Here is a 27,959-nt window from a genome sequence, read left to right on the forward strand (position 1 = left end):
AAATCGAACAGCACCGTAACGTAAGCTGGAAGGACCCCTCCCCCCTCAACTATGAGAGTTGTACCCTCTCAACTATGAGAGTTGGGTACAGCATGTGATTCCCCCCGCACCAACCGTGTTTGTGACTGACATATCATTAAAGGGTAAAATTAGTTTGAAAGAAACATTATTTTAAACAAGCCCGCCTTTTGATCGCCGATAGATTCGCGGTGTTTTCGTCCCCAAATATTCACGTACTGGCGTTCGATTTCTTCTCGGATAATTATACAATAGCGGTCTTCGGAAGACTGCAATGAAATCATTTGAGACTATTCAAACTAAGATTGAAAAATTTCAATTTTCAATATTTGCATTTTTAACAATAAAATTCGTAAAACGATCCTTTGGAAGCTTAGAATGCTACCAAGAAGAATAATAGCAGACTCGGTTTGATTGAGTCTGTTCATGAGAGATAATGAAATGTGCAACACCTCTAACGCCCCCTAGCACCGGCTTAAGCGGAACTATATTGTAACACATATGTTGAATGGACTCCATGATCCCAAAGGACTACAAAATATAACAACACTAAAACATGTCTACAGCTGAAAAATGACTGAATACAACCTGAAGATCATGATATGTGCTGATATTGGAGACTTTTATTTATTTTGTTGGGTTTAACTTCACACCGACACAATTATAGGTCATGTTGAGACTTTCCAGCTTTTGATGGTTGAGGAAGACCCCAGGTGCCCCTCCGTGCATTATTTCATCAGCGGGCACCTGGGTAGATCCGTAAGCCAGCTGGATGGCTTTCTCACATAAAGAATTCAACGCCCCGGGTGAGGCTCGAACCCACTCGATATTGGAGACGGTAGTAGTTGTTTTAGTTGTTTTAAAATTGAATTAAAACACTTTAATTTCAATGTAAATATTCTTTTATGGTTGCTTTTAGTTTAATAACTATTCTGAAGTGTATTTTATCTATGTAATTTATGTATAATATATTCATAGCCTGCTTTTACCAAGATGAGATCTCATTTGAAAAAAAAAATCACCTTTCAAGGTCACAGGGGCCTGAACATGGAAACCCGTTTCTGATCAATAACTTGAGAACCACTTGGCCCAGAATGTTGAAACTTCATAGGATGATTGGACAGGTGATTTATTAAAACAAAGTTGCGTTTTTTTGTAAACGTTATAAAATTAAACTCAGTTCCTGCTAGAAAAGTTATATATATATATATTTCGGATAAAATTGCACCCGTGTATCCGTCAAATTTGTAGCATAGAAATGGGTTTATGGAAAGATATATTGCATGAAATCAACAGAAGAGGTGTTATCTTATTTATTTTTCTTAGAGAAAGATACGATCCTTCATAATATTTACGTAAATATTTTTTTATTTTCACGACTTTGGAAAATAATTGCAGCCGTAACGGAGGGGGCGTAAAATTCGTACCTGTTTCCCGAAAATACGAACGTATGCACTTCAGTTTGATTTAATATTACATTAAAATGTATAATTCATTAGCAAGAAACATTATTTTTTAAAAAGTTCGCCTTTTAATAGCCGGTAGATTTGAGGTGTTTTCGTCCCTAAATATTCACGTACTGGCGTAAGATTTCTTCTCGGATAATTATACTTTAGCGGGATTCGGAAAACTGCAATGAAATCATTTGAGACCATTCAAACTAAGTTATAAAATGTAAATTTTCAGTATTTGCATTTTTAACAATAAAATTCGTAAAAAGATCCTTTGGAAGCATAGAATGCAATCAAGAAGAATAATAGCAGACGCGGTTTGATTGAGTCTGTTCATGAGAGGTAATGAAATGTGCAACATCTCCTACGCCCCCTAGCACCGACTTAAGCGGAACTCTACATATGTTGACTGGACTCCATGATCCCAAAGGACCAGAAAATATAACAACACTAAAACATGCATGTTGTCATGATTATGAGACATATTACAATAATCTACAGCTGAAAAATGACAGAATGCAACCTGAAGATCATGATGTGTGCTGATATTGGAGAAAGTAGTAGTTTTTTTTTTCTTGTTTTAAAATTGAATGAAACATTTAATTTCATTGTAAATATTCTTTTATGGCTGCCTTTAGATTAAGAACTATTCTGAAGTGTCTTTTATTTATGTAATTTATGTATAATACATTCAAAGCCTGCTTCCACCAAGACGAGATCTTATTTGAAAAAAAATATAAAAAAAACACCTATCAATGTCACAGAGGCCTGAACATGGAAACCCATTTCTGGTCAATAACTTGAGAACCACTTGACTCAGAACGTTGAAACTTCATAGGATGATAGGACATGTAGAGTAGATGACCCTATTTGATTTTTGAATCACTTGATCAATAGTCACAGGAACCAGAACTTTGAATACAATTTCCAACCAATAACTTTAGAATCATTTGACCCAGAACCTTCAATCACGATGATAGGAATTACAAAGGCGATGACCCTTCTGGGGTCATTTAACCCAAGGGAATGGTCACAGAGGCATGAAGATGGAAAACAAACTCTTTCTGGGTCAATAGCTACAGAATCACTTGACCCAGAATGTTGAAATTTCATAGGATGATTGGACATGTAGAGTAGATGACCCCTGAATATTTTGGGCTCACTCGATCAAAGGTCAATGTCACAGGGGCCTGAACATGGAAAACGGTTTACTTGAGAACCACTTGACCCATAATTTTGTAACTTCATAGGGTGATTGGACAGGCCAAGTCAATGATCTCTATTGCAGCCAATTAGTGTCTCTTCTCTATTGACTTCTTGCCTTCTTCCGACTATGCACTGGGGGACTAGGGAGACATGGGAATCTTCTAATCTGAAAATTGTAAATATTAATGTTTGATGATGGATGTTGGTCGGTCTGTGGACAAATAAGTTTCCGGATGACAAATGGAGAATGCTTGGGCCTAGGATCATGAGATCGGGAGATTTGTCATGACCAGCAAATGACCCCTATTGATTTTGAGTTCAGTAGGTCAAAGGTCAATATCACATTGACCATAGAACTTTTTTGCCAGAAAACTAGATTATGCTTTGTTCTAAGATCACATTTGATACGGAGGTCATTTAAGAACGGTGAATGACCCATAATTATTGATTTAAGGTCAATACGTTAAATGAACAGTGGGCAGGGACCAAATAATTTCTGTTCCTTGTCAGTTACTGCATGCAAGTGTACTACAAGCTCTTGTTACAACTAGAATCTCCAAACATCACATAATTATCAATTAGTCCATGACCTTTGCTCACACTTTCTGTTATCCCTCTTTTTGCAGTAAAAGCATGGTGTTTTCAACTGATTAGTTAAAAAATGCTTATAATTCAAAAAAGATTTTGAGCAAATTTAACAAAACCTACAAAATTTTCAATAAGCACATGAGCGTTGCTCATATATTGTCTTATCCCCTTTCACAGAGTTTTACCTCGTTTTCTGTTTTTGTTTTGTTTTTGTTTTGTTTTGTTTGTTTATTTTGGGTGTTTTTTGTTGTGTGTTTGTTTTTTATGTTGAGGTGGCATGAACATAAATTCCCAAGTATTAACTTGATACGATAATGTGTAAATTCACAAACAAACACAGTCCTCGGGCATTTTAATTTTGGGTTGACCCCTAGTTTATTGCGCTACGGGCGTCGCCATATTGGAAAGTCGACGTAAGCATTGCCGTCTATGGGGGAAAAATAAAAATGCAAGATTATTTTTTTAAGATACACTTTATTGAAAAAATGAAAAAAAGGTCTAGATATATTGACGTATGGTATATAAATATGATTTTGGACGACATTACCGACACTGATAACTCAGAAACAAGGTAAACGTAATAGGTAGAACAGACTTTAGTATATTATACCAAAGTGTAGCTTTAAATCAAAGAAAGAATAATAGATCAAAAAGCGCAAGGCCGACATTGTCACGATAGGAAACTAGTATGCACAACAAAATAAAATAGCGACATCGTTGGAGAAAATGTACTCTATGTTCATTCATACTCTCCATTATTATGATACATCGGGAAGTAATTATCACTAAACTGTTAATTGGTTAATAAATTAGGATAATAAATTACTCATTGTATAATTATACTCATCCTTGAAGGTAAGAGGCACTTAATGTGCTTATATTATTTTAGCTGTTTATTTACACATTTTCAGCTGATGCAATCCCTTTATATAAAAGCTGAACTCTTATATGATATCATCATCAGGTACATCAAATTGAAATATATGTCATTTCATTGTTGCGGTATATACCTTTTGAAACAGGAAGTCTCTGATGTGCACGTGACTGTAGAAAATTTGAAAATAAATTAATATTATTACTTATTCTGTAACAGGGCGGATCAAATGGGGTGTCATATTTACGTAATACGAGACTCGTGTATTAATCTTCAATTATTCCCTGAACGGTAACAGCAAAAGTTTGTTTAAATTTACCTAAATCCATTCTTTGATGTCATATTGTGGGAAATAAATCATAATTGTGTATGAGGATATAACACGGATCTTCCGTGTAATATTTAGAAACAGTCAACCCTGATATTTTCACAGTACAAACAGGTGGTTTCTTTCCATCGTAATAACGATGACTGAGTGTAACACGTTCTGGACATGACAGCTAAATCACTTTCCAGTTAAAGTGCTTCCGTCAAATACAGTTACTGGATTTAACTCTACAAGAGGGTCATGATGGCCCTATGTCGCTCACCTGTTAAACTTGGCCTTGGAATCATCAAGAAAAACATTCTGACCAAGTTTCATGGAGATAGGGTCATAAATGTAGCCCCTAGAGTGTAAACAAGCTTTTCCTTTGATTTGAGTTGTGGCCTAGTTTTTGACCAACATGACCCAGTTTCGAACTTTGCCCAGGAATCATCAAGATAAACATTCTGACCAAGTTTCATGAAGACAGGGTCATAGATATGGCCTCCAGAGCGTTAACAAGCTTTTCCTTTGATTTTGGTGAGTGATCTAGTTTTTGACCCCACATGACCCAGTTTCAAACTTGGCCTCGGAATCATCAAGATAAAAATTCTGACTAAGTTTCACGAAGATAGAGCCACAAATGTGGCATCAAGAGTGTTAACAAGCTTTTCCTTTGATTTGACCGGGTGGCCTAGTTTTTAACCCCACATGACCCAGTTTCGAAGTTCGCAAAGGAATCATCAAGATAAATATTCTGACTATATTCTGACGATCAGGTAGAAAATGTGGCTTCTATAGTGTTAACAAGGTTTTTTTTTCTATGACAGGACCTAGTGACTTTATTTAAGAACTCTGGTAACTAAATTTTTAACTTGGCCTAGATTTTATAGAAACCAAATTTTTGACAAAAATATGTGGTTTGATGATTATCGAGTCAGCAAATAAGAAGATCTCGCGATAAGAAGATCTCGCGATGAAGTGTTTTGGGCAAATAGTTGATTTAAAATATGTAGAGGCCAAACCAATAACTTGTGAGCACTCTAGAGGCCACATTTCCTACTTGATTGATATTTTTTGCTGAAAAAGTTAACACTCGTCCGGCGATCTGGTTCCGTAAAAGATTAACATTGAATGTTTTTATAAAAGTGATAACATTATATGAGTAACTCAATCCTTGATGCACAATAAATGTTCACTTCAAGAAGGAAACATATGAACTAATATGAAGTGTAAAAAAAGATATTTTATTTTTTGTGTGTGTGTGAAATGACCTTGACAGCTTTTGCTGAGGTAAACTTTGTAGAAAAACGAAAGTACTGTATATACCTTTTAAAGTTATTTGCAAATATAATAATTTCGAGTTTACGTTTAAATCACAGGGGTTGATATATTTTTGTTCCATTTGTAGATGTAGAATGTTAAGTTGTAAAGTTTGTTAAGTTCGCAATTATCCAGCACAGAAACAAGACAGGTTATATTGAGAAGTGTGCTTTCTAATTTATGTCATGTACGTTGTCTTAGAAAACACTATACAATAGTTATTTAGATGTAGATGTAACACGAACAGTTTTAGCATACAGATATGCACTGGGTAAAAATCAGTATATATATATATATTAAAAATTGGACAGTGGTGCCTTTGAATCATGGTTCGAGAGCTTAAGCTCGATCTTCAATGACCACTATCATTAAAAAGCACTGCTCTCCCATGTCTTTTCCTGTTTATTACATGTTTCCTATAATACAGTAATACAAATTTAGTACGTCTTTTTATGGATACTAGCATCTACTGACATAATAATTTTCAGCTTCTATATGCAAATATGGAAATCTTTCTGAGCTACAGTCATAAATCCTCTTCAATCAAATTTATGCACTCTGCCTTCTTTGCAGCGAAAGTCCAAAGCAAAAGTTGTCGTTACTAGGCGCTCGTCTACCCACATCAAGTAAATGGGTTTTTTTGATAGTATCTTTAAAATACTAATCTCTTCCGAATAGGCCATTGACTGAAAGTATGAAAGTTAAGCGATGTACTTTTATGACAGCTTCTCCTTCTTGATTTAGTTCTACATCTTCCGGATTCCCTGTTTTCCTTATCTAATGCTTTATTGTAAGGAGATTTTACTCTCTCAGTCCGAAATAGCGCGAAAAGATGGTAGTCTGAAATAGTTCTCAGTTTATTATTGTTTTGCTCCATAGAGCTATTTCCCTTATTTTGTTTGCATTTTTGGCGAAATTACATGACAGATATATGCTTGACATTTAGGTAGAATTGTCATAAGATATGGGAAATTTAGGTCATACACCACCACTACATTTTGGGGTCTCATTTTAGCTGATTTTGCAGTTTGAAAAATATGACTTCCATTTTTATTTTGATTTTCATTCAACACCGACAATATTCGTCAAGGAAATGTTAGTCACAGACATTTAAAATGGGCCCTGATGTGTGCTGCACCTGTTGGAAATATGTTAATTGTTTTATAGAATAAAGAAGGCCAGCTATTTAGTGTGTTCATGCCTTAATGAAGGTGTTTGGACCTGGTACAGGAAAAGATTTACAGAGTTGATAGGCAGTTAAACTGACTCTATATCTTCCTTGCTTTTTGGTCTTAAAAGCGCGATTCATGGATTTGCCGATCCTATTTCTGTCGTCCATTTCGGAAAAACTCCGAAAACAATTAATTCATGTCTTATATTTACATTATATTTCCTTTCCTTTCCTCTTGCTGTTCATACATAATTTTCAATGGACCAGAATATGGCGAATGTAAGTATTTATTGTTACACTTCTTTTATACTGTTTGCATATTTCCTAACTTGGTTATTACAAAGTGTCTTTAAGAGAGCTGTCTGAATCAGTAACGACTGAAACCTTTTGTTTTGTCTTCTTTCTCACATTGTCCGTTTGATGTGTGTTGAAGGGGAAGATAATTCCCGTTATTCTTCAGGCTGGGAGAATCCATTAAATCGCTTTCCTTCATCATCGGTACAGTTTGTAACACTTCAAATCACTATTTGAACCAGTGACATGCTTTTACGAAAATGACTAATGCAGTTGACCTAGATATTGTTTTGGTTTCAAGTATTTATATAATTGAAATACTTTCACCACTTTTACCTTTTGACAAGTAAGTGGTCTCCTCAGGATGTCTATTATTCGGTACTGTTGTCCAAGGGCATTTTACTTTTTGCATATATTCAAACTAGCTGTTCTTGTTAAAGAAATGTTGTGTTTATGACTATACAGAATAAGCTGTAAGTAACATTGAGTGTAGTTAATGCTATACGTCTGAAAATACATAAGGAACATTTTTGACAGGGGGCAGCCTTAATGAAGTAACAAGAGACTTCACATTAAACGAAGCTAACATGTCAAAGGTGTATGTAAAATGGTGTGCACAACAAAGCAGTCAATACATTATATAACGAATCTTTCAAACATTCTTAAGTTCAATCTTTTAATTTGGTAGAGTTTGTGTTAGCCTTTTTACCACATGACTAGCATGTGTAAACTTTAGATAAGCAGCTACTAACACTATTGCACAGTAAAGAGAAAGTCTGAAAGTTACAATATACGTGATACATTACTGACAGTCTCAGCATTTTCGGCTCACGTTGTCGTGTCGCATTGCTTGAGAGTTTAAATTTTTGCGAAAATGCACTGCGCCTGGTCGAGTTATGAGAGGTAAAAATGAATTTTTGACCGCAACAAAGCAAAAGAACGAAAACGCAGTTGAAGAAAATCCCCTCGCTAATGTTTGTTAATACATCTTGTATTACCAAATTGTTAGAATGTGTCAGGAAGTATTTATCAGCTGAATCAATGAAACATTACTCATTACTAGGCAGTTACATTTATCCTTGAAGATTAAGTGTCATTTTTGTCCTTAAAACATCAAACTACTTGTACTGCCACATCGGCTGACCTATTATTTATCATCCATACGACCGTACATTAATTTTGAAAGTGAACTGTTAAACTCTTGTCAAAATATAAGTAGAAGCAAAATTAAGATACATGTATTAAAAACTTATTGAAATGATATGATAAAAGACTTAATCTTCTTCTTCTTCTTGGCGTTCACCGCCTACACCATCACCCTTGATCCAGCAATGAAGGATGTCGTCTTCTTCAGGTCCTCCATCTCGCCGTGCACTTTGATTTTCATTAGGGTGCTGTTTGGCCACATACTTTTCCTTTGGTTCTGGAGACGTGGATATCTCTGCAGAATGTGCTCAGCAGTTTGCTGTTCCAGGCCACTGGGTCACATCGGAGAAGGAGACAATTTAAGCTTTGTGCACATGTGGGTATTTAACTTGTTATGTCCTATGCGAAGCCTAAAGATGATGACTTGTTCCAATCTGTCTAGTAAGTGACAGACATCCTTGGTTGGCCTTGGCTTTGTCAGTGTTTTGATCATTGTCACCTTCTCCTCGTGAGTAATGGCATTTTGTGGCTGGTTATCTGTAGCTCCAAGCTTGGCTTATCTGTGTGCATTCTCATTTCCAGGTACATCACTGTGTGCAGGTATCCATTGTACGGACACAACTCTTGATTTTCAAAGGCTAAACAGTGCCCTGGAGATGGATGTTCGTTTGGAATTTGCCAGTGCTTGGAGAACTGACAGAGCATCCGTGAAGATAACCACGTGGGAGCAGGCAGCTCTCTGGAGACTCCTCAATGAGTTTAATAGCTTGTTTGATGGCCTCAACCTCTGCTCTATGCCTTCCGGTTGGAATACTATTTGTCTCTGATCTTCCCGACGTATGCAGTATGAAGATGCCAGCTCCTCCATCTTTTATTGCAGCTGAAGCTGAACCGTCTGTGTACACCTGTGTCCATGTCTCTGACGGGTATGTGTCTTGGATCATGGCCTGTGTAAAGGATAGCTTGGCCGTTTCATCTGAAGTACAAGGGGGAAGACCAGGAACATTGGTATGTATAGTCATTGGATTGGTCATGTTTCCACGGTTCTGGTATATCTTGAACAGTGAAAGGAGTAGTGGGTTGTCCAAGATGCTCTGCAAAGGTTTTGTTGATCTTTCTGGCTTCGTGTACAAAGCTGCCTCTTTTTAAACGATTTTTTGTAAGCCCTTCAAGTTTGGCTTTCATGGGATGATCTGGCAGGTATTGGTGTTTGCTGGTTTGTACTAGGGTTTTAGACTCTCTTCTCTTGGCAAGTGGAGGGATGGCAGTAACATCTTCCATGGCCTTAATGGGTGTTGATTTCAGGGCTCCTGAGAGCCTGGTTTTGCACCGTGTCTAACCTGTGCTTATTTGTCTTTGCCGCTGTTATCCAAGCTGAGGAGTCATACTCTAGGATGGGTCTGATGGTCCCAAGGTTGTCTTGAGTATGTTTTCGTGTGCTCCCCAGTTTGTACCAGCAAGTTTCCGTGGAATGGGAAGCTCTTTTCGTGCCTTGCTGTCTGCATTGGTTAGATGTGCTTTCCATGTTAGGCGCCTGTCATACACTTAATGAATATACATGTTCTTGTTGCAAACTTCAACGGACAAAACTAGTGGGGCAGTATCTTTTTGGCGACACAATTGGTGTGTGTGTGTGGGGGGGGGGGGGGGGGGGGGGGGGGGATCTGGCCACATGAAGATGGTAGCTGGTCTTGAGACTTGGTACGTTTGTGCTACCCACTTCCATGAAGGAGCAGGGTTGACCAGTCACCTTGCAGCACAATAACCAGGAAAACATACGCATAAGAATTGATAGTTTATATGATTGAAGTTGAGTATGAAATACATATGTGCCAATGCAGATTACAACTTCCTACCCTTGATTTACTTTAAGTATAGTATAAATAATTTGTTTACGCTTAGAAGATAACCGTTGTTAGTCGCAGAATATAATCGGGCCCACATAGAATGTTGATCTTCAAGTAGATCTATAAATTTATATGAGCGGGTTTGTGAATAGTTCTTCTTTGCTATGGTGTGAACATTATGCCGAAAAAGATCAGAAAAGGCGAAAAAATAGTAGTCAAGAAGAAAATCCAAAATCAACAAAAGGAATAAAGGACGCTAAAACCACGGTATATTTCAGTGGTAGGATTCATTATTGGCTAATAGCGGTTTTAACTTTTTTGTACCACCAGATATAACATTTAACGGCACATACACCGAGCCAGAGCAATTGACAATAATGAGCAATATGAATGGTGACGGCTTTTAGGTTGAAACCGCGAAGCGGTGAAACCTATTATAACCGTATTCTGGATACTGCAAGAATTCAATAATGACAGTTTTCACTGAAGCAGATTAATCCGCCGTTATATTTCCGCACTACTTTTATTGATTATTTACGGATACACTGACCATTTATCTCTCTACATAATATTTCTATGTAAAAGTTCCTGGTCAGATTTAACAATCATTTCAATGCAGATTTTAAAAGAAAATATATCACATTATACATCTTTAAAAAGCTCCGATTACAACCTTTCTAATGGTGTATAACTTTAGAAAATCGGAAAAGAAACTATGACACACTGGCAGTTTAAAAATAGAATTTTCTATAGATCTTTAGCGTAAAGTTACGTTTATGTCTTTCAAACTGTTAAATGTTAATAGGCTATACAGTAGTAAATAAATGTGCAAATGATCTATATAAAATTAACAATCTTCTGAGAGCTTTAAAACATCGCCAGGTCCAGTTTAAAAAAGAATTACTAGCCTTATGTTCTTAAATGACCTAAAACCACACACAAAAAAAAAAAAAAAAAAAAAAAACACCAAGAAAAGTAGGGGTATCTACTAAGAAAGATTTTTGTAAATGCAAAAACTCTCCTAGTCAAGTATAGGTCCACAATGAAATGAAAACAGCAACTGTCAATACATGAAAATGCCACTTTAACTGGGAAAAATTGAGGATATTTTTTTTGATGCCATTATCCGACTAGCCCGGAAGTGCTGCTTGAATACCTGTTTAGTACTATCTCTCTCGTATGTAAGGATCTGTTTTGTCACCGACAATGTCTGCTATCTAAAAATAGCACAGATCTCAATGTGCGGACAAACAATCAGTGCTTTTTGCATAAAAAATATGGATCTAATATTACTATTATCTATATTCTCTTTGTGAATATTTGTGTTTTTAATACCCAGCTAGTCAGAGTGTTGCAAGACACGTTATGGTTTTAGTCAGAGCAACATTTCTAGTATATTAGGTAACATGGATGCAAATAGTTTGAACGTTATACTATTTCATGGAAGTGTGGTTTGTTGCACATCAAATGCGGGTTTCAACCTTTCTGTGCTGTCAGCGCTATGATTCAGGCCCGCAGCCATACATGTCAATGGTTAACACAGGCCAAAACCAGGGCACACAAATGGGAAATTTGACACCCGTGAATATGTTACAACTTGGTGGATCGCCGAATATGCCGCCGAATATGCAGACAATGGTTCAAAATCAGGTCCCTCAGCAATCAAAACATGTAACAAATGAAGAATTAATGAACTTTATGAAGTCCAGTTTTGACGCGGTAAACGCTAGGCTAAATGAATTGGAACTTGTGGAAAGGAAAATGTCTGAGTTAAATTCGAAGATAAATAAACTTTGGTCTGATCTTGATGAGAGCGTCGTTAGAAACAGAGAAAAGATAGACGTGTTACAAGCAACTGTTGGTGACCAGGATTTCAACTTAGAAAAAAGGCAACAGGAATTGAGAAATTTACAGAGAGATAACAAGGAATTTAAGGAAATGGTACCAAATATGCAAGCAAGATCAATGAGAAATAATTTGATAATTGGCGGGATCAAAGAGGATCAAGATGAGACCAATGAACAAACCCTTATGAAAGTTGTAACGTGTCTGAAAGAAGATTACAAAATACCGGAAGAAAATATCAAGTCACTTAACATCGAGAGAGCTCATCGCATTGGCCATAGCACAAGGGGCAATTCCAAGAAAATAATTGTGGCATTTGAAAAAATCACCATGAAACAGCTCGTGAAATCGTTTAAAAATAATGCTGATAACGCAGCTACTGGTCTGTTCATGCATGATCAGTATCCGGCAGATGTGGTGGCACAGAGATAAAGGTTGGTACCGATAATGAAGAAAACTAGGCAAGATAAGAAAATCGCGTACATCAGATATGATAAATTAATCATCGACGGTAAGGTGTATAGGTTTAAGGTCAGTAATTCAAATCCTTCTTTGTTTCATATAAAAAACGACAACTTCAGGTCGTCTTTACGTATCTTTAGAGAACATCACTTTTTCCTACACCTATTTTTTATGGAAGTTCTATCACAAATTAACGAAAAAATGAAAAGAAAATAGGGGGTTATGTAGTTCCTAGTGAAATGCCAGTCAGTTGTGGTCTGCTACCCTAAAAATGGCACATATTTGCTCTCGCCCGCGCAATAAACACCTACTTCCGGTTTCGATCTGCAAAACTTGCCATGTGGGGTGTATGAACATGAAAACCGTCTCATTTCATGCAGAGTGTATTCTAGTAGTGAAAAATGGTGATTAAAGCACTCGTTCTACACGAATTTGCGCAAAAAATGGGAAAATTAGGATCTATTTATTATGGACTTCTTTCGACAACACCACGGAAGCACATTTTCGACCGAATTACTGACCTTATTCCTATACGGACGGCGAATACGGTAGTGCCAAGCACATTCCCGGGAGTGACATAAAAATCGCCGTTTGGAATATTAATGGCTTTACTTCGCAGAAAAAGCAAGATGATGATTTTTGTCGGTTAATTTCAAAGTTAGATAGATAGATAGATAGATATTCTTTATTTCCTCCAACTGATTGAAGAGATACAATCATAAATACAATTACAATGTTAAATGAAATGCATGTACAGTTAAATAATAATAAATTACATAAGTTAAATTTACAATATATACATCTTTTATACATGGTTATATTATGGAACATTCATCTACACAGTCATCAATACAATGCAATTTAATTAAAGCAGTATTATACAAACTACGTTCTGGAATAAATAAATACCTAGCTTAGCTAGCTTTAATGACTTTGTTGTACAATCTGAGTAAAATTCAATATGAATAATTATTTTGGTTTCTGTTTAAATCATGCATGATAGCTGAACTTATTGCATGGTCCGAAAGGGACGAAATTTATGGCCAGGAAATAAGTATATACATGCATGATGATTTCTTTTGACACAGTCTACATGTTAAATACACAAATGCTGGTTGTTAAATCGATCTAGACAAACTATAAGACAGCGCAAGTGTTTCGTCAGTGCATACAATTGTTAAAGTATTAAATTAATACAGTTCTGCGAATATTTGCCATATAGTGAACAAATCTCAGAGTTGTTTTAAAATATTTAACACATGTTTTATCACAGAAATTGAAATATGTGTACCCTGAATTGTTCAATTACGTTTAATTGTATGAACATATTGTAGTCTCTGTCACCCAAAATTGCGTGCAGCCTCTTCCATAGTATCATTCTAATTGTATCATTTGACTCACAGAACAGTACTAGATTGAGGGATATGTCTTCAACATGGTTTTGCATTTCGGACAAATAATTACATACTTTCTTGAAAAATATCTGCTGATGACAGCTGACAAAGTTAAGCAGTATTTCAAGTGGTCTCTGTAGATTCTGCTGAACACCCACAAATTACATGGTTTATATTCATTAGGAATCTTTGTAAACAGTTCGAGGCTATGATCATTGTTAATCTTGGCTAAGGTTTCATGCTTAACAAATTCGTGTTATGCTGCGGTTAACTAGCGCTTTCCATTGCGATAACTTTGGAAATTCAGCCTTATATACAAACATATGGAAATAGCGCGATAGTCCGTATTTTTCAAATATTTTATACAAATCTGGAATAAATCCTGAACAACGCCGTGGACAGTTCATATAAGAGATCAGTCTATTTATAAATATAATCTTAATACACCATGCTTAGTTGTCCAAAGAAGAATAGTTTCTTCTTGTCTATGTGAGTTTCAATAAAATAGATTCCAATGGAATTCAAGGCAATTAAAGTTCTTGCACGTTCTATGTGTCTTTTCAAGTTGAACAAAATAATTGTCAGTTATTGGATTCCAGAGATCACATCCGAAAAGTGCTTTTGGTATGACAATGGATTCATATATCCGTTTAATCGAAAGTGGGTGTAAACTGTCTCGATGAAATTCTACGTCAACTAAACTAAAATGTACGCTTTAGTTTTGTCAGTTTCGATAATAACAGGGTCTAAAATCATTGACTTGTCACAAAGAATACCTACATGGACGATACAGTTAGTTTCTTCAGTCACACGATGGCCAATTTTCCATGTATGTTTTCTTTGTGTGTTATTGTTTTGTTCGTTATAAACAATAACTTTACATTTGTCGCCATTATAACTGTACCGTTCTTTCAATGCATTAGAGTTGCACATGTCCATCATTGACTGTAAACCTTTCGGGGAAAATGATAGCAATAACATGTCATTTGCAACCGTATGGAAGCCGTAACATGTGTTGTTTATCTTTAAGCTGCACATATTACTACAGTGAGTATTCATCAAATCATTTATGTAGATGAAGTGGAATAAAGAACTTAGAACTTGTCCTTGTCTTGCACCTTTTTGTATTGGAAAGTACTCTGAGATCTTTCCATTTTGAACGGACACAACTCTGTATATTAGAGAGAAGATTTTCAATCACCCGTATAAATTTAATATTGATCTTAAGAGAGTACAGTTTTTACAGAAATATACTGTATGTAATATTGTCAAAAGCTTACAGAGTGTCCAGATAACACCCATATAAAACCGAGTTATTATCGTTTCCATATCGTATGCATTCTTTGGTCAAATTTGAGGTCATTCAACAGCTTATATGTTTTTGGAAGCCGCCTTGAAGAGAATCTATTTTAACAACATTTTGATTTTCAATATGTTTTACAAGGATTTTTTTCATACAGGCTTAGTATTGCCGAGCAAAGGGATATAGCTCTAAAACTATTTGAATCAGACCCGCTCTTATTTCCTCCTTTGTAGAGAACGCTGAAAGTTCCTTTTTAGGTTGAAACCACGAAGTGGTTGAGACCTAAAATTACCGTATTCCAGAGCTTGCAAAAATATCAGACTAACCATTTTCACTGAATGACAGATTAATCCGCTGTAAGGTTTTTGCCCGTTTTTTCGGGCTAATCGACAGATATTCTTATTGATATAAACTGTTTTCTGAACATTGTTCTACAGTCGGTTGATATTTTAAAATACAATAAGGTTAAAGAATGCGTCATTTCGTATTAAAATTATGTTTTTAAGTCTGTTGATCCATCGAGCATGGCTAAGTTGAAAAGCGAAGGTGTATTCCTTTAAAACACTTCAGAAAAAACCCAGACGTGACCGAAGCGCACGAAAATATGCCGTGAAAAAATAGTTCAAAACGTATAATAAAGTTTTCTCTAGTTTAGCCTTAATACATAATGTACTCGTCAGTAATAAAACCGCATATGATCTGAATCATTTTTTTTTAGTTGTATATGATATAGATCTGCATGCGATTCTTTCTACCTACCCTGATTCGAATGACAAGGGAGATCACTGTGTAGGAGTAAGCTAAATGATAAACTGCTTTATTTCATTTAAAAATAGATTTGCTTTCTGAATTAATTCCCTTTATTCTTATTTTATCCTTATTTTTGTACAGCTTTTTTAATGACCGATTCATATTATTTATTATTTAACATTTTATTTTATCGTTTTAATATCTTTGTAAGATTTATGTAAAATTGAGTCAAAATATCTATTTAAGATTTCCTTTTTATAAATAATTATAACTGTAGTATATTAATTGCTATAATATTCCTCTGTAACATGGGAAGCTACACGTTAAAAGTTAAGCAAATGGTCGTGCTGCATGTGCACGTCTGAGTAACTTACTTGTCTCGGTACTTAATGTAACAACTAATTTTAGTACTTACAAGATAAATAATTGACATTCCTTGCAAATCCTGAATATATTTAGATATTAGCGGTACTTTACTAAGACTTTTAATAACCGGGTGGTCTAGTGGTAACACGCTTGACTGTCAATCCAGAGTTCCGGGGTTCGAATCCCGGTCCAGGCACTGGAAATTTCTGAGATGCTCTTGAGTGTCTCCCACCTAACTAGAGGCCTGTACTGGTTCTTCCCAGGAAAGACGGCTTCGCGTGTATCGGTGCTATACACCGGGCACGTTAAAGAACCAGACTGTCTATTCGAAAAGAGCTAGGCTAAGTTAGTCGGACACGTCTGTATCTGAAAAGTTCTCTCTGTCTGTTCTGGGGACTTTATCTCACTCTGTCCCTCTGGTCAGATCGCTCTGTGTCTGTACTAGTAGAGGATGATTTCGCGCCCTGTGTGGCTGCAGTTGCTATATGTAAAGCGCCTTTGAACGTGTTTATCATGAAAAGGGCGCTATATAAATCTGGTATATTATTATTATTTATTAACAACATTACATCAGTTCCGGATTTGTATTTTAATTGTTGTTGAATTGAAAAATTCACATGAAAGTTGTCATTTTGATAAACGTTAATAAAACAGAGTAAAAGCTACAGAGTTTTTAAAATAGATTATTAAGCAAAATAGAATCAAAGCAGTACATAACGAGAATTTATAGTCGGTTAAAAATCTCATCAGAGCTTATGTTACTTGTAATTGTACTGATGTCACGACTTAAGTAATCGTGACACCAAAACATTAAAAATGTTGCAACCCTACTTCTTTAATTCATGGGTTGTTGTCTTTAAACTCCGCTACCTTATTAAAATGTTTGTACAAACGACCGACCCTGCTAAAACAACAGTAGAAGTCAGTGGGGTCCAAAAAGGTAGCGGAGTTTAAAGACAACAACCCATGAATTAAAGAAGTAGGGTTGCAACATTTTTAATGTTTTTGGTGTCACGATTACTTAAGTCGTGACATCAGTACATTTTATTTCTAGGGTCGGCTAAACAAGAAGTTGATTTCGCAGAAATGTGTAGGATTATACAACCCTTGCTCCAAGAATTGTGAAAGTTGGTGTATTATGTGATATCGTGTTAAATTTTGAAAAATTAGATTCTTAAATTTTTAAAAATCCGACTCAATTAATAAATCTTATCTTAGAATATCAAATGTGGGTGTTTGCCTGATGTGAAGTTTCTCGATGTTGGCCTACATATGTGTCCCCGATAATGAAACTGTTTGATTTCTTTTAAGCAAAATTGAATCAAAGCATAGCAAGGTGGCATTTGCGTCTTCTCCCAACGATTTTCATGTGTATAGTTCTTTTTCTTATCTCAAAACTGCATGGAAGTCGAAACTGCAGGATCTTCGGGTAGATACAGGTCTAGTTTCTAGCTTGGTGGACCCCACTGACTTCTACTATTGTTTTAGCAGGGTCGGTCGTTTGTACAAACATTTTTAACATAAATATTGATTCTGTAACACTTTTACATTACGTGCCTTCTGCTGCCTTAACGTATGTTAGGGTTTCACCTGGCAGCTAGGTATAACTTTTATTTACACTGTCTTGTGACCTTGGAACATGGGGCTAAGAGTGAGGTTAGGTGCACCATAAACCGGTTTAAACTCCCCAGTGGTGGTTTTGCCACTGACCGTTCCAAGGCGGTGCCCTACTGTGTTCCTGTATTTGTTTTTTTTGTCCTTGTGTGTTTATTTTGTTTGTATGTGTGGTGTGTGAGTGTGTGCCTTTGGGGAGGCTGTGTTTTTGGAATGTGGCTTTCCCTGTTGGATATTCTTCATTGTTTTCACATAAAAATATATTGAAATTTCTCCTAAAACCGACCGTGTGGTAAAATTCTAACATTTAATTTTAAACATTTCCTGCGATTTATCTGAATATTTAAAGGGACCTTATTTTCGGGGTGGGGGGAGGGGGGGTTGTTTGATTGTTTTTGGTTTAACGCCGTTTTTCAGCAGTATTTCAGTTATGTAACGACAGGCAGTTAACCTAACCGGTGTTCTTGGATTCTGTACCAGTACACACCTGTTCTCAGCAGGTAACTGCCAACTTCCCTACATGTATCCATGTGAGACACAATGTCTTTTATCAAATCGTAACGGAGAACATAGCCAAGCCCGGGCATCGGACTCGCGACCCCAAGATCCGTATATCTGCGCTCACCCTAATTGAGGATATCGAGCAGGTTAGAGGTGGAGAGAGGGAGGGGAGTGGCGGCGGAAAATCTTAAGTCGTTTTTAAACTGTTCTTCATTTAAGTTGGACAGTTAGTTTCCTTGATTTCATACTAGTATTAACTTTATATCCACAAGTATCTGCTACGTTCGCTCGGATCCCCTAACAGGTCGTATGAAATCCAGGAAACTGACTTTCCAACTTAAATGAAATATTGTTTAAAAACGGAAAAAGACCCTGTCCAACCAAAACAACAACAACAACAAAAAAAGCTTTACATAAGAAGAAAGATGTTTCACGAAAGTAAGGTCCCTTTTAATATTCAGATAAATCGCAGAAACTATTTAAAATTAAATGTTAGAATAGTACCACAAAGTTGGTTTTAGGACAGATTTCAAGATGTTTTGCTTTTTATGTAAACCTGATCCATAATTATATTTATAACAGGTCAAACTCGTGTTTCGTTAAACGGTTTCACATTTTGCTGCATGGCATCAGATTTTGATACGCCGCTCCAAATCACACAACATGGTTTCAGTATGCATTAGACGGCGCCAAACTTTAATGAATCGTTTCACTTTACACTACACGAACTCATATTGCGTTAAACGTCTTCACATTGGACTGCATGGCATCAAGTTTTCATACACCGCTCTCAATTACACAAAGCGGTGTCAATATGCATAAGACAGCATCAAGTTGTAATGAATCATTTCATCCTACACTGCACGTACTCACGTTGTGTTAAACGGCTTCACATTGAGCTGCATGGTATCATGTTTTGTTGCATGATTTCATATTACGGTGCATCGCAACAAGGTTTTCAATGCATCGTTCCATGTTTAAATGGATGGAATGAAGTTTTGTATCAAATGGTTTCAAAATACAATGCGTTGGATGCAAATATATTGGACGGGATGGAGTTTTAGACTAGACGGCATTGAAATGCACTGCACTGACTGACTTGTTTATGAATGGATTGTATATTTACTAATTTTGGCGATAACCGCCGCCCATATTTAAACCTTTGTTTTGGTATGCAAATATCATTAGCATTGTTGATTAGATTCGCAATTGAACAGTAGATTTTGTCTATATCGTTTGTAGTGTGTAATTCTTTTTCTAGTAAAGAATTTATGCCTGGGTTGTTACTCAAATACTCAGTGTATTTATCTTTATTATATACCTATATAGATTCTGTAAAAAATCTGCTTGTATTTAACAATTAAAAATGATCAGACAGACAAAAATACCGGATTGTACCATTTAAATTCCGTATTGTACCTTCCGTATTGTATGCTGCCGAACTAGTTTCATTAATATGCATGACCCGACACATTTCTATAAAAAGCGCACATAAAAACTTCACTATGTTCCATTAAATATCGATAAACATTGAAGATTTCGTTCAAGAATAAAACAAGAATCAAAAATGGTAAAGGTTTATAATAAAAGGGTCATTATAAAGTAGCTAGATCTGGGACTTTGTATTCTGCTCTCGTGGATTTTGCAAGGTCGGATCACACTCGGCGCTTGCGCGCCTCGTGAGATCCGATCTGGCAAAATCCATCCGAGCCTAATACTGCATTCCAGATCAAGCTACTGTTATAATAACCCTATTATATTCACTCGCTTTACGTTTCGCCAGTTTATAGAGCGACCCTGACTTTTATCGGTATGTTTATTATTTGCAAAGGCATTTGGTGGAAGTTTTAACGAACAGTATAAAGGTCTGTGAGTGGAAACATTTAGTGCATCATCATCAAATACATGACAAGATTTAGCTAACCAAAAGGTTCCTTCTAGCGCATATAAAATATTCTTTTTAAGGGATATTGTTTTAGCATAATGTTACAAATGTTTAATAATGCAATGAGAAAAATATGTTCTGTCATTGTTGGTGCGAATTTAACTATTTAAGAACTAATCTAAGTATTAACAGTTTTATCATAATCCAAAGTTGTTTTTTTAATATAAGCAAGTGCAGTACATATTATGCTATTTGAAAGCATTTGTCTTACAGTCTGTATTTCAATTCCGGATGTTTTCATCACGCGATTACACCAGCGAATACCTGCGATATATAGCTTACTAATGTATTTGTTAGCCCGAATAATTGCAAAATATGTAGTCTAAGAATAGTGTATGTGTCTTGATAAAGGCCACGGTCCGAAGCGTTGTCGCAATTAATGATAATAAAAATTATGATAAATGATTCCCAAAGTTTCGTATAAACTAATTTACTAATTTATAGTATCAATTAAGATAAGACAATAGAAAAGTTTAAAAATTAGCATAAATTAACTTTAAAAAGCAGTAATCCGGAATTTCGTTAGAATAAAAGCTCTATACCTCCTATCATAGATAATTAATGTGGCAAAAAACAATATCACCAATGTAATAAATCAATATTTAAAATAAAATAGAAAGTTCAATTATTACACACGAAAACGGAAACCTTCTTTCTGGCGCATTCATCAAACTGAAAACGAAAGGAATTTCCAAAGTGATGTCACAAATTGCTTTCTTTTCAGCACTTTGATTTCTTTCCTGCTTCTTTATTCTTGCGAAACGTATTTTTCCCGTTTGCGTTGTTAAATCTGAATCCATTTATATTGGCCAGAGCAGACATTTAAATAAAAAATTGAAATTTTGCAAATCGAAAGGAAAAAATCTTCATTAACGACATACACTGCTCACTGCACTCAAATAAAGCCATCACAAATACTCCGCGCCTGTGGGCGCGGAGAAACAGGCGCGGAGAATTTCAGCAGAAATTTGTTTGTGTTGTATCGTTACTCCGTGGTTCTTGTATCTGCTCCGTGTTTGATTCGGTTGTTAAATCTATGTAATGAGGAGTTAAGTCTATCAGAACCGTGTCTGACGGATTTGCAGAGGTCTTACCACGTGTTTAAATACATGTATTTTCTTCTTTTAAATATATTTTACTATTTTTCTCTACGGTACGGGAGATATTTAATACACCACTAGCTTCAACTGTTTTCGTGTCACCTGGGTTTGTAACACAGACAGATGATTTCAGATTCTCTATCGTTTCGCTTTTCAATAGTGTTTGTTGAAACTTAATTACTGCTTTATTGTTATTTAAAACTTCTGCTTTGTACTGGTGTATCTTCTCGTTGAAGATACTTTCTAGGTCATTGCAGTGTTTTCTCATGTCAGTCATATTTGACTTGATCGTCGCTACTGAGTTGGCGTTCGTATCTATGGATGTTTTCATTGTATGATTGAAGGTCGGATGTTCTTAAACTCTCTACTGCAGACTGTCTCTGTTTAACTGGTAGCAAATCTGATTGTAGATTGTTAATTGCATCTTTTAAGTATGATATCTCAATGTTACATGTGCAGTTGTCATTTGAAGATTTCATTGTACTCACCGGGGTTTAATTGTGTTGTTTACAAGTGTTGCACGTCTATTATTTCTACCATTGCTGATGCGATCCTTAAGTAACAAATATTCTCCGCCTTCCACAATAGCCAGCAACGTATGAATATCATATGCAATTTTCACTACTGCGGATTCACCTGTTCTGGTATTTAGGCTCACAGTTTACATCAAACGTAAAATCTTATCTTGTGGGTTAAAGTTAGATAGTATTGTTATTATTTATTTAATATCCTCCATATATATATATATATATATATATATATATATATATATATATATATATATATATATATATATATATATATATATATATATATATATATATTACACAATATCAGACAGTATTGCCGAATAAATCCTAGTAAGCACATATAAACATATTAGCAAAATAACTGATCTTTGGCTACTAAATTCTACGTATGTACATATACATAATTGCAAGTTTTTATTAAACATTCAATCTTGTTAATTTTCAAAAGATATACACATAGATCAATCAACGACTATACACAGCAATAATTCTGAAAAGATGAGTTGTCATGCAAATGTTATAAATATTCATAAAAAAAAACGCCACCTAAATTTCATACAAGTCAAACATTATGTCTCCGCCACTCTGATATCCCTTTTACCGAAACGAAATATAAGAGATTCAGACAAATGTATTTTAAAGAGACTTTTACAGCAAATGTTTAATTGCATGACTGGTATAAATACTCGAACAAATACAACACATTTTAGTATCCCTTATATCGAAACGAAACGAAATGTAAGAGATACAAACGAACAACTTCACGGGTATTATATAAAACATAGCTTAATATTAATTGAAGCAGTCTTTTATAAATCCTATCAACATATATCAAAAAGGCTTAAGAATATTGTGCAACAATTTTAATATATTTGCTCAGTTACTTTCATTGGGACAGTCCTCATTTAGCCTAGTGAGTTGGAATAACAGTGTTTTAATTTGGTCCTCAGGTTTTAAGGTAATACAATTTTGGTAAAAATGGACGCCATGCGTCTGCAGGAGAAAATTCCACAGCTTATACCTATCACCATTTCTCTCTGGACAATAACATACAATATGTATCAGTGTCATTAATGATTGCGTTACACCCAGTACATGACCGTATAAATTTCTGTGAAAAGAACATCCCCGTCGCTCTTATAACTGATATACAGCAGGGGGCTAATGATGGGTTATTTTTACTTAATTTCCGAAGTTCACACGGCCCATTACCGTTCAACATTAATTCATTAAAGTCTGCACATTTCTCTGTGAGACACTGTTCTATTTGACGTTTTGACATTTGCGTAATGGCCTGTTTGTCTTTTTCCATCTGTATCTATTTGGGAACCTCCCATACAACAGGTATATGGTAATAACATCTGTAAGGTCATACTTTTGCATGACTCAACATATATCCGGTATGAATCCTTGCATCTGGTTGTCGTAATTAATGTAATAGACGAGTATCTGATTGAATAACATTTTAGCAAGATAATGTGATAGAAGGCGACATAGTTGACCAAGGAATTGTTATTTTCGGTAGTCAATTTCGCACTCGATCGGGCGTACACCTATCGCCCATAATGTAAATTCGGTGTGTGTAGAAACATGTAGATGTTGGATATATTTCAAACAAAGTGTATGTGCCCGTTCGAGCTGCAACATATCAGAAAAAGCGTAGTTATCCCATAGTTCACACCCGTACAGCCCGTTTGGTAGAACTATGGATCTGTATATTATGTCAAGCGTAGTAGGATTTAACCCTTAAGGATGAATACCGCTGTTAGATATACTTAATAAAGTTCAACGCAGTTTTACGCCCGCATCAAACATAAGTTGTTTCGTGCTAAGGTACTTATGTGTTAATGCCAAGATGAACATATGTTTCTACTTCTAATATCCGATTACCTCCAAACATCCACTATTTTTGGTTAACATTTGCTTGTTGATTGTCATTAAATACGATTACTGCACATTTATCATAATTGTATTCATACCGCCATTTCCGGGAGTACCTGTGACATATATCAAGCATGATTTTAAGACTTGCTTGCGAATATAATACAAGAATCATATCGTCAGCTACGGTAGGGGAAGCTATATCCATGTTGTAAATACAGGTGCCACAACTGCTTGTCTCTTAAATTTAAGAATAAATTCGTCTATAAACAGTAAGTATAGCAAAGGTGAACTCTTCCCGCTTTGGCGCGTACATTGTTGAACAGTAAACCAGTCTGAGACAAATTACTGATTTCTTACGCAGCTTGTCATACTTGTATAACTGGACGAAGGTTAAACATTTTGTGAGATCGATGTTAGGATCACATAACTTAAATAAGATTGCTTGATGCCATACCCTATCAAACGCCTGTCTGGCGTCCAGAAAACAAACTGAAAGTCTGCTCGAATATTCTTTACTGTATAGAATAGTTTCTATATAGCACCCTAGTTGTTCTTGAAAGCCCCCCCACCCACCCTCTGTTGAATGTTTAATGCTGTTGCTTTCGATCTGTCTAATAGAACCAATTCATACAATTTCAACACAGTTGACGTTAATGTAATGGCGCGGTAATTATTCGGATAATCTTTGCTCTTGGTGCCGCCTTTATGTAGAGTAATAATAATACAGTTTTGCCAGAATGTCTAGAATAATTGAACCGCCGCACTTCATATGTTCGTAGCAGACATTATCACAGCCAGGGGCTTTTCCATCTGGACAAGATCGTAACATAATGCTAAGCTCATCGAGAGTTACATAAGCACTCGAATCTGGAACGCATGATTCTTTAGTGAAGTCTCGGACAGTGTCTTCAACATATTTTTTCCAATTCTCATCTTAATTATTATCCATCGGTGTGTACAGATCTTTAAAATAACGACCCCATTCGTGTGTTATTACTTCCTGATCCCTATAAACAACATCGTTGAATTCTAAACATGAGCCGGGTCTACTATTTGAGTTGTTACGTCGCTTATTCATCACTTTCCAAAATAGCATGGAATCTACTTCTGCAGTTTGGTCAATTTCTTGATTTAATGTTAACAAATATGTCTGTACATAATGTCTATGGTGTCGTCTAAATTCACGCTTAGACTCTTTATAGGAATAAGGTCAGTAATTCGGTCGAAAATGTGCTTCCGTGGTGTAAGAAGTCCATAATGAAAGAAGTTCATAATAAATAGATCCTAATTTTCCCATTTTTCGCGCAAATTCGTGTAAACGAGTGCTTTAATCACCATTTTTCACTACTAGAATACATTCTGCATGAAATGAGACGGTTTTCATGTTCATATACCCCACCTGGCATGTTTTGCAGATCGAAACCGGAAGTAGGTGTTTATTGCGCGGACGACAGCAAATATGCGCCATTTTTAGGGTAGCAGACCACAACTGACTGGCATTTCACTAGGAACTATATAACCCCCTAATTTCTTTTCATGTTTGTGTTAGTTTGTGATAGAACTTTCATGAAAAATAGGTGTAGGAAAAAGTGATGTTCTCTAAAGATATGTAAAGACGATCTGAAGTTGTCGTTTTTTATATGAAACAAAGAAGGATTTGAATTACTGACATGTTGAACAATTCTCCTCTTTGGCGATCTTATCAGTACATCTACGGCACATATTCTGATAAGCCAGCAGACAGCGCAACTGATAAATCCTATTCCTAAACTTACATTGATTTATATAGGAAAATGATACATATGTGTTGCAGTCAATTCTGGGATGTCGGGTGTATGTAGAACGAACGTTTCTGTGCAATTTTACTATTTTTATTTTATCCACAATAGTTCAAATTAACAAAAGGTATAAATTTATAACAAAATAAGTAGTCAGCTTTTGAACACTGGTTATCCAGTTAATATAATCAGGAAGGTCTAATACGGGGAGTAGAAACTCCGTATAAACAAAGAGCTATAAAATAAAAAAAAATGTATTTTATACTTCTTTGGTATAAATCAATACATTTATCTGTATTATGCTGTCGTCCATACCTGTAAATATCGACCAGTCGTTAGCGATCGATATTTTGTTTTCGCCACTATCGATTAGCGTGTAATTAGCATATTACCTCATGTTAATCATGGAGCTATATACACTTTTTGTTCAAAGGGTTTACCATTCACATGTTAAGTGGCGATAATTAGATGATCAGAGATTGATCTAAAGGGATTCTGAAGGAAAAACAGCATGTCACTGCATGTGGTGATATGCTTAATTATTATGAATTAACTCGAGCTCACTTCCCTGAAGAAATATTTTACCACTTAACTTCAAACCTGTATTAAAGGACCGATTTTTGTTAAATTTGAATAAATAAAATGAAAAAACAGAAAGCTGACACTTTTCTTAATCTTGTAGAGCCATAATTATAATAATTGATTAAAATGTCAGATTTCTAAATACAGAAACAAACATTCTTCTTGGACGCAGAGAATGTTTCAAATGAAATTGTATAAACTCAAAAAAATAATTCAATCGTAAAACTGATGTGTGAAAAATACAATGTATTTAAATTAAAATAACAATGATTTTTTTTTTAAAAAAAAGGCCGACAACGAAGTTACATTTAGTATTCCGAACTTTTAGATAAAACTGCAGAAAATCATCTAGGTTTAACACGCATTTAAATGGTGAAGAACAAAGCAATATCAAAAACAAATATTTTCAGGCAACAGTTTACAGTTTCAGCTTGCTATTTTCATTAAAATATGTCCTAATTTTATTGTTCTAAATACTCTGAATCAACAAGGCAAATATCATGTAAAAAACGGCATCTTTTTCTCTGGGTAAGGCAAGCCTAGATTTAGCCATTTTCACAGGGCGAAATGTAACATTAATGTAGATATTTTCCATTTAAAAACAGATGCAGGCAATAATTTCATGACAGAACTTTTGTTTTCAACAAAAAATTCAACAAATGCTTTCCCAGATTTTCACTGAAAGGACGAGTTAAACTGTAAGGCATAAGTGTGAGAGTAATAGCAGAATAACCTACGGCATACGCTTCGATTGGACGACAGCATAATCTAAGGTAAATGCCGGTTTCCAGTCCCCGTATCAGTTGTTCCAGATATAATTAGATAAGAAATTTAGTGTCACTTTTAACGTCGGTTAACCGAACTAACAAGAAATTAAACATTAAAGTATAACACGCTTGTTCTGTGGATGTCCACTAACTAACTGTCTTTTCTCCTGGATGCTGCATTATTTCTTATCTTTTCAATTTAAGATCTTCAACCAATGAAATCACAGATTAATATCTTGACAATCAGTATATTCGAATTATGCAAATTATTCTTATACAGTCTTCTTTAGATCTTATCACATTTATGATAGTGATCGAAGGAAGTGGCAAACAATGGAACAAAGACCTTGTTAGAAATTATCTACACTTCGCACTCTTGCATTGCATAACAAATAATCAGCTTAATTATCTACAAATATTACAGAACCTAGCAACTTAAAAGTTTACAGCAGGACACTTGCCCCTCCGATATTTATTTTCACTCCGTGAAAATGCAGTTTCATCTGATGTATGCTAAAAATATTAGAGTACATGTCTACATTAAATTAAAATTAATGAAATGCTATGTGTTTTGTTTTATATTACACGTTTAACGTCTTCCTCTTCTAGCGTAAAATCCACGTGGTGGGCGGTCTGAGATGATACCCCTTTGTTTTTGGTGCTTATTGATGTTTCCAGGTCTGTTTTCGTGTCTGAACTCATTAATTTGTTTTTGTAGTTCAAAATTTCCTTTATTTGATTCGGACAGTTCTGCCTTCAGATTGTCAATGATTTCATACAGATTATTGAATCTTTGACTAAAATCACAATACAAATTTGAACGGTTATATGATATACACGATTTCCTGCTTAATTCATCTTGTAGTTTTAACAGATTATTTCTTTCCATTTTCATGGCACTGATTATTTCATTTGA

This window comes from Mercenaria mercenaria, chromosome 17 (assembly GCF_021730395.1).
Source record: "Mercenaria mercenaria strain notata chromosome 17, MADL_Memer_1, whole genome shotgun sequence".
In the NCBI taxonomy this organism is placed as follows: Eukaryota; Metazoa; Mollusca; class Bivalvia; order Venerida; family Veneridae; genus Mercenaria; species Mercenaria mercenaria.